Source organism: Herpailurus yagouaroundi, unplaced genomic scaffold, assembly GCF_014898765.1.
Source record: "Herpailurus yagouaroundi ecotype Mexico unplaced genomic scaffold, PumYag 29, whole genome shotgun sequence".
Lineage (NCBI taxonomy): Eukaryota > Metazoa > Chordata > Mammalia > Carnivora > Felidae > Herpailurus > Herpailurus yagouaroundi.
Window position 1 is genome coordinate 111537062 of NW_024412377.1, and position 13215 is coordinate 111550276.

Here is a 13215-nt window from a genome sequence, read left to right on the forward strand (position 1 = left end):
AGGTATTTTAATTTTCTAGGGACCCGTAGGGAATGGATCTGAAGAGGCAGAGGGATATCTTTGGCTCCTGAGAGCTCCCCTCATACAGAGCTCCTGAGAGGGGAACTTCACCTTCCTTCTGATGGTATTTCTGGAGAAGTGGTACTCCAAGAGAAATGGCTGCATGGGGCATTTGGTCAAACAGGGCCAGGAAGAGCCTGGACCCTAAGGTCCTAATGTAGAAAGGAGCTGTTGAAGCCATGAGGAGAGGGAGGAGGGTCCACAGACATCACAAGGGCCATCTCTAAAAGTCAGATGACAAAAGGCACATGTCCACCCCCACCTTCCCACTTCACAGCCCACCCTCCTGTACCTGGAGAAAACTGGAAAGAACTGAGGGTATAGTTTCATTGGTTGAAATACATAAGACCAAACCAGTAAGGAAAAGTTCAGTGTTAGAAATTTGGACTATAATAAAAACAGTTTTATTTTTTGGAGTCATGAGTTTGTGGACTAAAAATCATCTCTGACATATAGATGTAAAATTACATCTAGTCCTCACAGAGACGATTTTATTTTTGGTCTTCTTTTTATTTTATTGAAATCAATTGCTCCAGGTCTCACTTCTTGGAGGTCTTTGAATCCTCATTGAAGCCTGAGGCTACTGATGGAAAACTCACCGCAGTTTCTTCTGGTTTCTGTTAGTTCATCGCCCTGTGGTGTTCTGTGGATGGATTGCTTACATTATGGTACTTATCCGTGGGTTTTTCTCCACATGTGTACTGTGTGTCTCTCCAGCTTTCTTCTTTACACCATTTTGCAGGTGAATGGAGATAAATTCTTTCCACCATTCTCCTACTCACAGTAAGAGTAGTCACAGTTGCCAGGGGGGAAGCTTTAAGACTGATTTTAGGAGTATGAATCAGTTTCATGCCTACAGGCAAGGTAGCCTGGCATGGCAATTCCTCATTTAAAACACATTCCTATTGTCATTATTTACTTCTTTCACTGGAGAGCACTTTTCCGTAAAACCTCAATGTATTTTGTCCCAGTGAAATCAAACCAAGAGTTACTTTAAGGGAGTTACTTTAGCATTTAATTAGAGTTACTTGAGCATTTAATTTCTTGTCCCTGGCTACAGGAGGGAAGGGAGTGTCTGTTGCTGCTGGATGGTAGTGGTGATGGTGATGGTGGTAGTGATGCGACGTGTGATTGTTTTTCATTTCTAGTGGCCTCCTTCCCCACCTGAGTAACTAACTGCCTCTTGCTTCCTTCTTGGCTACTACTGACTATGAAGACTCTTCTTGGTGTCCTCGGGTGGAACGCATGCCTCTCCAAACTGAACGTAACTACTGCCTTCAGAATCTTTTGCTGAGCCAACCAGGCAGCCCTTTGTTGTCATTTCTTAATAGGCTCTGATGCTTTAGGGTTGTGAGACCTGTACTACCATTAACTTTATCGTGTTTAATTCACTATTGTGTGCTTGTATCATTTTTTCCTTCCTTTTCTTTTCTCAGCTTTATGGAGGTATAATTGACAACTAGGAATTGTACGTTATTTAAGGTGTACAGCTTGATGTTTGTATACATTATGAAACGATCACCACCGTCAAGCCCATTAACATTTTATCTCACATAATAACTATTCTCTTACTTTTTTGTGGTAACAACACTTAAGACCTACTTTCTTAGTAAATATCAAGTATAACATACAGTGCGGTTTAACTGTAGTCATCGCACTGTGCATTAAATCTCTAGAACTTATTCATCTTGCATAATTGAAACTTTGTACCCTTTGACCAATACATCCCCATTCCCCACCACCCCAGCCCCATCCCCTGGCAACCACCATTCTACTTTCTGCTTCTATGGGTTTGACTACTTCAGATCCCACATTTAAGTGAGATGTTGCGGTATTTGTCTTTAAGTGTCTGGCTTATTTCACTTTGTATGATGTCCTCCAGGTTCATTCATGTTGTCACTAATGACAGGATTTCCTTCTTCTTCTTCTTTTTTTTTTTTTTTTATGGTTATTTGGTTTTGAGAGACAGAGTGCAAGTGAGGGAGGGGCAGAGAGAGAAGGAGACACAGAATCTGAAGCAGGCTCCAGACTCTGAGCTGTCAGCACAGAGCCCAATGCAGGGCTCGAACTCACAGACTGTGAGATCATGACCTGAGCTGAAGTCGGATGCTTAACTGACTGAGCCACCCAGGTGCCCCGGATTTCCTTCTTTTTTAAGGCTCAATAACATTCCATTGTATATACACATACCACATTTTCTTTATCCATTTGCCCGTCCATGTACTCTTACGTTGTTTCTGTATCTTGGCTATTGTGAATAATGCAGCACTGAACACGAGGGTGCAGATAACTTGTCAAGATAATGATTTCACTTCCTTTGAATATATACTCAGAAGTGGGATTGCTACATCATAAGGTAGTTCTTTATAAATTTTTTGAGGAAACTCCATACTGTTTTCCATAATGACGGTAACAATTTATATTCCCATTGCATTGTGCAAGATGTGGATTTTCTCCACACCTTTGCCAACACAAATTATCTTTCATCTTTTTGATAACAGCCATTCTAACAAAAGTGCAGTGATATTGTTGGCCAGGACATAACTAGGGAAGTTACTGAAATCAGAGGGCTAAAAGCTATCAGCAGAGGGAGGAGAGAAAGAGACAAAAGCAGAGAAGGAATGTATTTTCAGTTCCAGCTAAGCAGATGCCGAGCTAGGTCTTTTGCCTGATAACCCTTGTGAGGTGTTTTGCCTGATAGTCCCTTCTTACGAGAGCCAGTTTGAGCCAGATTGGAGCTGAGAACCTGCACGGAAGCCCCTCTGAGTTACCTTCAGCTCGTGAAATACTTTTAGCTCATTATAATACTCAGAGCTCCTCCTATGTGCAGGGCTTTCCACCATTTTCTGAACATACAATGTATGCACTAGAATATTGACATGGTAGGCATGCACAATTGAAACTTAGTTCCCCAGTAATAGAATAAGTTCCTTAATATATATGGAAGCTCCCTGCCACCACCCCCAATACACTGAATAAAAGTTTCCTGGACAAACCCCACAGGGAGACAGCACTTTGAGAGCTATACACGCCCCACCCCCCACACCCAGGTCTTTTTACTTGTAACAAAGTAATAAAAAAGTTATTTGCTCTCAACGCCTCCTTGGGTTGTGGCCAATTTGATGCACCCCAAGTGGCAAACTTGAATTCATTTACAGTATCTCATTATGGGTTTGGCTGGAATAATTTTTATTTTCTCATTTGGGGATGAAAAAAACCCCTCATTTTTGTTAGTAAAAACAGTATCTTCCCATTTTAAGAATTTATACCCCAAGAAGCAAAGATTATCAAATTGCTAGAAATAATTTTTACTATAAAACATTCTGCTCGAGGTGCCCGGGTTGCTCAGTTGGTTGAATGTCTTAACTCTTGACTTCAGTTCAGGTCATGATCTCATTGTTCCTGAGTTCAGACCCCGTGTTAGGCTCTGGGGCTCTGGGATCTGAACGGGCAGTGCAGAGATTGCTTGGGATTCTCTCTCCCTCTCTCTCTCTGCCCCTCTCCCACTCATGTGCTTTCTGTCTCTCTCTCAATAAATAAATAAATAAACAAATAAACAAATAAATAAAATCATTCTAGTCTTTGCTTTATTTTTTTTAATGTTTATTTATTTTTGAAAGGGAGAGAGACAGAGTGCAAATGGATGAGGTGCAGGGAGAGAGGGAGACACAGAAACTGAAGCAGGCTCCAAATTCTGAGCTGTCAGCACAGAGCCTGACGCGGGGCTCCAACCCATGGACCGCGAGACCATGACCTGAGCCGAAGTCGGATGCCCAACCGGCTGAGCCACCCAGGCACCCCTACCATTCTGGTCTTTAAACCATTAGTGCATTTAATCCAATCATATTATCAAGTTTTAATTTCTAAATTAATCTTTGGAAGGAATCTGATTCCTTTTTTTTAACGTCATATAGTAATTTCTACCTAATGTGGTTTTGTTCCCTTTCACAGGGTGAAATAAAGAAAAAACAACATCTTTTTCTCCAACAACAACAAAAAAGGGAAACTTAGATATTATGTTATTAAATAAATTATATACGTTTAAGTACTTCTAGTTGCTTTGCCCTAAACGTTTAATAAAAAATCATGTCTCCAATACAGTGAGATTGTAAAACTGACGAATAAAACCTGCTAGTCTAAAATTTTTCAGTAATGTCAGATTACAGAATGTTCTTAAATTAACTTTTTCAAATGCATTCTCGTAGGGGATATGTTTTTATGGCTGTACATACGCAGTTGGCAAACATACATAAGACAGTCTTATAATCAAAAGCAATAGAGGCTAATATGGAAAAAGACATGGAGTGTGCAGATAAATAACTCTTTACTGTGATACATGAAATGAGAGAATGGGACGGAGCATTACCATGGCTTATAAATGAGTGGGTGTGATTCTTCAGCTTTGTAAGAACTACATTTCAAATTCTTCCCCTCTAAGCAGGTGGTGATTGATAATGTATTGATCCTTCACAGTTTCTCCTTTCCTTAGGTTTAAAATAAAAGGAGAAAAAAAGTTGTTAAATGAGGCAGAAATGTATGGTTTGTGTGTTTAGAGGTAGTAGACGAAAGAAGGGTCTGTGTATCTGCCTAATTCGGGAAGCCTTTAAGGAGAAGAACACCAAGACAGGCCCATAATGATTTTCTTGTTAAGATGTCATACTTTTTTACCACGTTTACAGTGTGAAACTCCCAACACCCATTGACTGATTGTAACCTTGCACACAATGTGGAAAATTAGCAATTTTGTTCTAGTTTAAATACAGAGTGAGAAGAAACATAATTATTTCCATTGTTTTGGGGTTTTTTCTCCTAATCCTTCTTTTTTTATTATTTTTAAATGTTTATTTATTTAGTGTTTATTTTTGAGAGAGCACATGCATGTGAGCAGGGGCGGGGCAGAGAGAGAGAAAGAGAGAGAGAGAAAATCTGAAGTGGGCTCTGTGCTGACAGCAGAGAGCCCAATGCAGGGCTCAAACTCACAAACCGATCATGACCTGAGCCGAAGTAGGACTCTACCCACTGAGCCACCCAGATGCCCCCATGATTCTTTCATCTTAACAGTAAGACAGCAAAACAGAAACCTTTCATCCTATGACCCGGGCCAAAGTTGGATGCTTAACTGACTAAGCCACCCAGTTGCCCCTCCTAATTATTCTTTTAAATTATATTATTTTTTCCCACCTCAATTTAAAAGGCAACATAGGCTAAGGTTGGAAAATGTGGAAAACACAAAAAGTGAAAAATCTACCATATTCTATTCATCGAAATAAATCCACGATTAATATTTTGTTAGAAGTTTCAGGTAACTATTGGCAAGTAATGCTACATATCGATCAACTTCAAAGTCTCAGTAATTTGTAACAACAAATATCTATTTTTTCCCACTCATGGGTCTGTGCATTGGTTGGACTGATTGTGGCTGGACTCAGTTGGATTTTGCTTCAAGCAACCGATGTGGGTTAGGTCCCCTTCATGGGATTTATTTTGGGGGCCCAAATAAGACTGAAGAGCTTGAAGGGCACTACAATTTTCTAGTGAGATGATATGGTGGGATGCATGTTGGGCTGGGGAACAGTGGGTGGGGCTGTAGATGAAACAACATTGGCCTTAAGTTGATCGTTACTGAAACTGAGTTTATTATACTATTCTTTATACTCTTGTATATTTTTAAACTTTTACATAATAAAGAGCTAATTTATATCCAGGGTACTGCCTTTACTATTAGCAGTTTCTTTAAACCAATCTTTAATGTCTACACACTGTAACAATAGTAGTATAGCAGTTATTGTTGTTATCTGGTAGCAAATACTGTATGTTAGGTATTTAGTCTATAATCCTGTCATGGTCATGAGCTGCTCTTAAGATCAAAGGGCCTATCAAAGGCCCAGCAACTGTTATTGAAGCTCCTGACTTGTTATATTTGTATGATTCATTGTATTTTACAGTAATAGATACGGACAAATCTGTGGAAAGCATTTTAATAGTGGACCCACCAGGATCACCACACGGGCCACTCTGCCTGCCACGTCTCCCTGGAATAATCATACCCAAAGCAATTACATGGTTTGTTTACTCATACCCCATCTGCCACCTGTGTATTTACTATAGAATCCCAAAGTTTATTGGCACTATAACTAGCCATGCCACTCTCCTGTTAAACTTCAAGAGAACCCCTGTTAGTGGGCACTGGGCAAAAGAAGGGCCCTCTGCCTCTGACCCAACCCTCCTCCATCTACTACTGCGTCCAAGAAGAGAACAAGTCCTCAGTGAGGGGTTTCATCACACTCTCTTCCAGTCTGAGCTCTAAGGAACTCACAGCCAGTAGGGCCATATCTTCTTTCTCACACATGCACAGTCCTACAGGGCATCTTCTTTGTCATCAAACATTATGGTAATGTCCCACAGACATAGGGCATTTCCACGGATAGGAAACTCAGCCTTAAGATCTAGAATGATCTGCTTCCAAATCCTATCAGGACTTCACCCATAATAATAACTCTACCAGTGGCAGGGAGTCTGGGTGGTTCAGTCAGTTAAGCAACCGACTTCAGGTCATGATCTCATGGTTCATGGGCTCGAGCCCTATGTTGAGCTCTGTGCTGACGGTGTGTTGCCTGGAGCCTGCTTCGGATTCTGTGTCTCCCTTTTTCTCTGCCCCCTCTCTGTCTCAAAAATAAATAAACATTAAAAAATTAAAAAAAAAAAAAAGAATAACTCTACCAGTGGAATGAAGAGTTCCTAGAAAGTTTGACTGGTTGCTGGATATTCTAAGTTCTTTGCTTTTTAAGCACCTATAACCCCAACAAGTCTCCTACCAGACACAGGTGAATCAAGTCTTCATCAGTAGTTAAAGTTATTTAACGATTTGCAGTGCAAATAACTTAACTATTTGTTTAGGTTATCTATTGTTGCACAACAAACTGCCCCAAACTTGTGGCATTGAAAGACAACTAACCATTTGTTATGCTCTCAGATCAGGACAGGACACAACATGCATTGCTTATGTCTACTGTGGTATCAGGGCCTCAGTAATGAAGACTTAAAAGGCTGGAATGTCTTGAACGGCTGAAGGTTGAAATCATCTGGAGGCTTTTTCTACATCTGGCATCTAGGCTGAGATGATTCCAAAGCTGGGCTCAGCTGGGACCATCATTCATGCACCAATATTTGACCTCCCACCAGCTTGGCTTTTCACAGAATGGCGGCTGGGGTTCAAGGGGGAGTACCCAGTGAAGGAATTTACATAGAATGAGCAGTCTAAGAAAACTGGGGCAAAGCTGTGAGACCCTTTAGGACCTAATTTCAGAAATCACTCAGTATCACTTCTGTTAGTTGAAACTGTCACAAGCCTACCAGATTCACAAGAGGAGATTTAGAGCTCACCTCTTAATGGGAGGAATTTCAAAGTGCTTTGGGGCAAGTTTTAAAACCGAGACACAGAGGCACCTGGGTGGCTCAGTCAGTTACGTATCCCACTCCTTATTTCGGGTCAGGTCACAATCTCATGGTTTTGTGGGCTCTGCATGTGGTACTGCACAAAGCCTGCTGAGAGATTCTGGCTCCCTCTCTCTCTGCCCTTCCCCTGCTCATTCTCTCTCTCTCTCTCAAAATAAATAAATAAACTTAAAAAAATAACATTTAAAACCACCACATCGGTGTTCAGTGGATTCCAGCTCCAGTGGGAACTGCTGTGCCTTCAGAACTCCCCAGGTAAGGTGCTTTGCTACCGGCATGATAATAAATACGTATGCAACTTATAACTCCCACCTGGCATTGCAGTCTTGACTAGAGCACTTTAGGAGTCTTGCCTTTTTTCCATAAAGGCCCCAGCATTCTTTTCTCTGAAACAAAATGTGTAGTTCATCCATCTCACTTGTGTTTTCAGAGCTTTTTAAGTGCTCAGTTTGAAATGCTAGAGCATTTCAAATGTATCATTGGTTTCAGCATTATGGATGGAAATGTTTCCTCTGGCTGTCCAGCCTCCATTTTCTCACATTAAACGGATACGTCAGTTTGGGTTCTGGTCCTTGCAGAGCAGGACAGAAGCATTTTTGACACCCCTTCTGCTGTAGTAGCCACACAAGGTCCCTTCACTCTTTGTCCTCACAGAGGAAGTGACCAGAGAGCTAGACAGGGTTCCATCCTGTCTCCCCAGCCCCTGCTATCAATCCTTGGACATATTCATTGACTACCTCTGCTTCATCCCTGGCAACCTTCTTGTGCCCATCCTTTACCCACTTTTCTATTAATGTCTTTGTTTTTTTTAAGGAAAGTCTCCTTTACATTAGCATAGCAGCGCTTGGCTTCCATTTGAAATGAAACGTTTTTAAAGTTTTTTTTTTAACTTTCTTCTTGCATTTATTTTTCTTTTTTTATCTCCAATTTTCACAATAAACATATGCACTTTTAAAATTTTAAAAAGTAAGCACACACCCATTAGGATGACTACTATTAAAAAAAATAACAGAAAATAACAGGGGTTGGTGAAGACAGAGAAATTGAAGCTTGTGTGGCTGCTATGGAGAAAACGATGGTAGTTCCTCAAAAAAATTAAAAATGCAAGTACCGTATGATCCAGCAATTCCACCTTTAGGTATGTAATCAAAGGGACTCAGAGATATTTGTACACCCAGCATTTGCTACATTAGCCAAAAGGTGGAAGCAACCAAAGTGTGCATTGACCAATGGATGGGTAAACAAAAGGTGGTCTATGGGCACAGTGGAAAATTACTCATCCTTAAAAAGGAAGGAAATTGTGACACATGCTATGACATGGATGAACTTGGAGGCCATTACAGTAGGTAACATAACCCAGTCACAAAACGACAAATACTGTGTTGTTCCACATATATGATGTACTCAGAGTAGTCACATTCGTAGAGACTGGGGGTAGAAGGGTGGTTACCAGGGGCTGCGGGAAGGGGTAGTTGTTACTAATGGGTATGGAGTTGCACAATATAGTTGCACAACATTGTGAGTGTGCTTGACCTCTACCGAACTGTACGATCAGAATGGTGAAGACAGTGTCTTTTATGTTGCCTCCTTCCCATTTGCATTTACTATGTCTGTCAGATGTGGTGTCAGAGTTATGCTAGTGTTTTGAAAGGAGTTGGAAAGCTTTTAAAAAACCTTTATGACACTTTGAAATAGCTTATGAGTTGGATGTGGTTTTAAGGAATCATTCAGGTTATTCTCTGGCTCCCTTCCTCCCAGCTATGTCTGCTAACATTCATCTCTCACACATTCCCCGCCCCCACCTTACTATAGACTTCATTCCTTCCTGCTCTGCTTTCACCATTACCCCTGCTCTCTATTTCAAATCATTTCCACCGCTGGGACAGACCAGGTTTTTTTCATGATGCCACATCTTATGGTGGGAAAAGGGCAGATCCTATAGAGTAAGGGCTGGGTGTGGGAAGTCCTGTGCTCAGCCCTCCATTAACCTCTCATCCATCCTTTCCTCCTCCTCAAAAGACCCAAACAAGGGAGCCTGGGTGGCTCTGTCATTTAAGCATCCAACTCTTGATTTTGGCTCAGCTCGTGATCTCACAGTAGTGAGATGGAACCCCATATCCAGCTCCTTGCTGAGTGTGGAGCCTGCTTGAGATTCTCTCTCTCTCTCTCTCTCTCTCTCTCTCTCTGCCCCTGCCCTGCTCTTGTGCCCACTCACATGTTCTCTCTCTCTCTTAATAAAAAAAAAAAAAAAAGCCAAACAAATTTCTACTTCCTATCCCATCTCTTTCCCTTCCTCCAGAGACTTCCACCCTACTTGTGACGTATGTTCGGGTTTTGGGTTCTTGTACCTTTCTGTTCCTAAGCTCTTGCTGAGAGATCAACTCTGATCTCCCCTTTGTGTTTTCCCTACTGTATAAAAGAAAAGCGAGGAGCAGAGAGAGTGGGGGCTGGGAGGGAGATCTTAGGGAGGAGCCCATTAACTAGATTCCCCATTGTCTTTAGAAACTTTTAGAGAGCCGAACATGGGTGTGTGCTAGCTTCAGTGACAGGAAGTGACAGTGATGTTTCACAGCCACCACTCTGTAACACGTTACTTGGCAGCTCTCTTTGCACTCCTGCAAAGAGCCTGCCATCTGGAGGCGAACATGCATCCTTTCCCCAGCCAATCTCTTCTGTATTAGCCATTATTCCATTTGAAAGTGTAGATCTAGGGGCGCCTGGGTGGCGCAGTCGGTTAAGCGTCCGACTTCAGCCAGGTCACGATCTCGCGGTCCGTGAGTTCGAGCCCCGCGTCGGGCTCTGGGCTGATGGCTCAGAGCCTGGAGCCTGTTTCCAATTCTGTGTCTCCCTCTCTCTCTGCCCCTCCCCCGTTCATGCTCTGTCTCTCTCTGTCCCAAAAATAAATAAACGTTGAAAAAAAAATTAAAAAAAAAAAAAAGAAAGAAAGTGTAGATCTAATTATGCCTCTCTCCTGCTTAAGTCCTTTAATGGCGTCCCTTTATTTGGAATATGGTAAAGACTAAACCCTGTAACTTGCCCTGAGCTTCCTATGGAGTTAGCATCTGCCCAGTCTTCCAGCAACCCGGCTAGCCTCTTACCCTAGCTCTTGGCTGAATAAAGATCTCACACCCTTCTGTTTTCTCAAGTTCCTCCCTTAACCTGGGTCTGGAACCTACTTGACTGACAACCCCCCTTACCTTCTGCTACCACCATCACTACCCCCAACATTACACAAATCCCCTACCCTTGGACTGAATAACTGCTCTCCATTTTTCAGTTCATATGTTTAATGAAGCTTTCCCAACTACTCAGAGTATATCAGATTCCCTGTTGTACGCTTAGAACTCTAGAATCATGTGCCTATATTTAGAGTGCTTACGGTATTTTAAAATATTTGTAGGGTCATCTGATGCATATTTGCCCTGCTCCCTAGACTGTGTGCTCCATGAAGCCCACAAATGTGTTTGTTTTGCTTCACATTTTATCATGGGTGCTTAGCATAACACTGTGAACAATAAGCATTAAAAAAATATTTTGAATCAACATAGAAATGTGAAGATAAGGTGTGAGTCTGTTCTTTATCACATTGGGTCATGTGTTGACATGTAGGGGGATTAATTCACAACACCACAAATTCTCCTGCAAACATGGAAATAGATGCAGGAATCAAGCAGATAAAGATAAAAACATTACTGTTACTACTGAACAGAAATGGTATGATAAATGCCATCTCTATTTAAAAGGGATGTCAGCTTCTTGGAGAGATTGTTGATTTCATGTCTAGAGAAGGAAATGTACAAAGTGAGCCTGAAGTGTCTTGCAGTAAAAATAAAGGCCCTTCCTAAAGGCTAATGGAGACATGTTGAAAGAACACAAGAGCTGGTTTCAAAAAGACAAATAACAATAATGAATCATAATTTGTCAAATAAGCAAAAATCCATTGGTCCATAATGATACTCAAAAAATCAAGAGGGGCGCCTGGGTGGCTCAGTCGGTTAAGCGTCCGGCTTCAGCTCAGGTCGTGATCTCATGGTCAGTGAGTTTGAGCCCACATCCAGCACTGTGCTGACAGCTCAGAGCCTGGAGCCTGCTTCAGATTCTGTGTCTCCCTCTCTCTCTGCCCCTCCCCCATTTGCACTCTGTCTCTTTCTCTCTCAAAAATAAATAAACATTAAAAACTACTCCATTAAAAAAAACAATTAAAAGGGGCGCCTGGGTGGTTCAGTCGGTTAGGCGTCCGGCTTTGGCTCAGGTCATGATCTCGCTGACCGTGAGTTCAAGCCCCACGTCGGGCTCTGTGCTGACAGCTCAGAGCCTGGAGCCTGTTTCAGATTCTGTGTCTTCCTCTCTCTCTGACCCTCCTCCGTTCATGCTCTGTCTGTCCCTGTCTCAAAAATAAATAAACGTTAAAAAAATTAAAAAAAAAAACAATTAATGAATGTATGTGGCGAGTTATGTAGGTTGACGTTTTCCCAAATTAAAGCTGGGAAGGTAAATGTTCGAGGAAGATGGCTTCAAACCTGTTGACTAAGTGGGATTGCTGAAACTTCCTTATACCTAAATTAGATAGCCTTAACTTGTCATTGTCACTTGTGCACAACCATAGGCTTCTCCCAGCTCCTGTTCCCTGTGCCCCTTGCCATAGGGACTATCATTTAAAAAATTGATGTCTCTGAGTAGTAGAACAGATTTGGCACACTTTGTAGGCAGGCGGATCCCAAATCAAACCCAGCAGAGCCTGAGCCATGCTTGCTGTCTCACCTCCTGAACTCACTGCTCAGAGAAACTCCAAGGCCAGAAATATGGCTCTAGAGCAATGGTTCTCAAACTAGATTGTGCTTTATAAGCCCTTGACAGTCTGATGCCTGGGCCATTCCCAGAACAATTACAGCACAATCTGTGGAGGAGGAACCCAGGCATCAGTTTTTGAAGATCCCCAAGTGATTCCAATGTACAGACAAGCTTGAGAACCACTACCCTAAAGAAGTCTCTCTGTGTGGAAATCACATTAAGGCAAGGCTGGCAACACCAGTCAGAGAAGAAAAGCTATCTACCAGGGGCCCTCAAGTTGTAATAGGATGCAGGCTCAGAAAGGGAAAAAAGGCTCCTGGGAGCTTACACAATCTAGAACCCTTGTGCCCATAACCATCCAGTCCCTACATTGCTGGAATCTCTATCCTTGGCCACAGGATTGCACAACTTTTGCAGCTATTTTGTAGACCTCATGGGATTTTCTGCATAGACAATCACATTGTCTACAAATAAAAACAGTTTTGCTAATTCTTTCTAATCTGGATGCTTTTTATTTTTTTCTTGCCTCATTACACTAGTTAGAATCTCCAGTACAATGTTGAATGAAACTGATGAGAGCAGACATCCTTGTTGTGCTGCTGATCTTAGGGACAAAGTGTTCACTCTTTCACCAGTAAGTATGATGTTAGCTGTAGGATGTTCATGGGTTCTTATCGCATTGAGAAACCTCCCTTTTATTCTCTGGTTTGTTGAGGTATATGTGCGTGTGTTTAAATCAGTAATGGATGTTGGATATGGTCAAATGCTTTTTGTATTTTTTCTTTTCCCTTATCTTAAAAAAAGAACTTTTAAGAACAGAAATTGCAAACATAACAACAGTAGACAGAATAGTCATAGGGAGCCCTCATGTACCCGTCATCCAGCTTGTTAGAAATGTAAAGTTCTCAG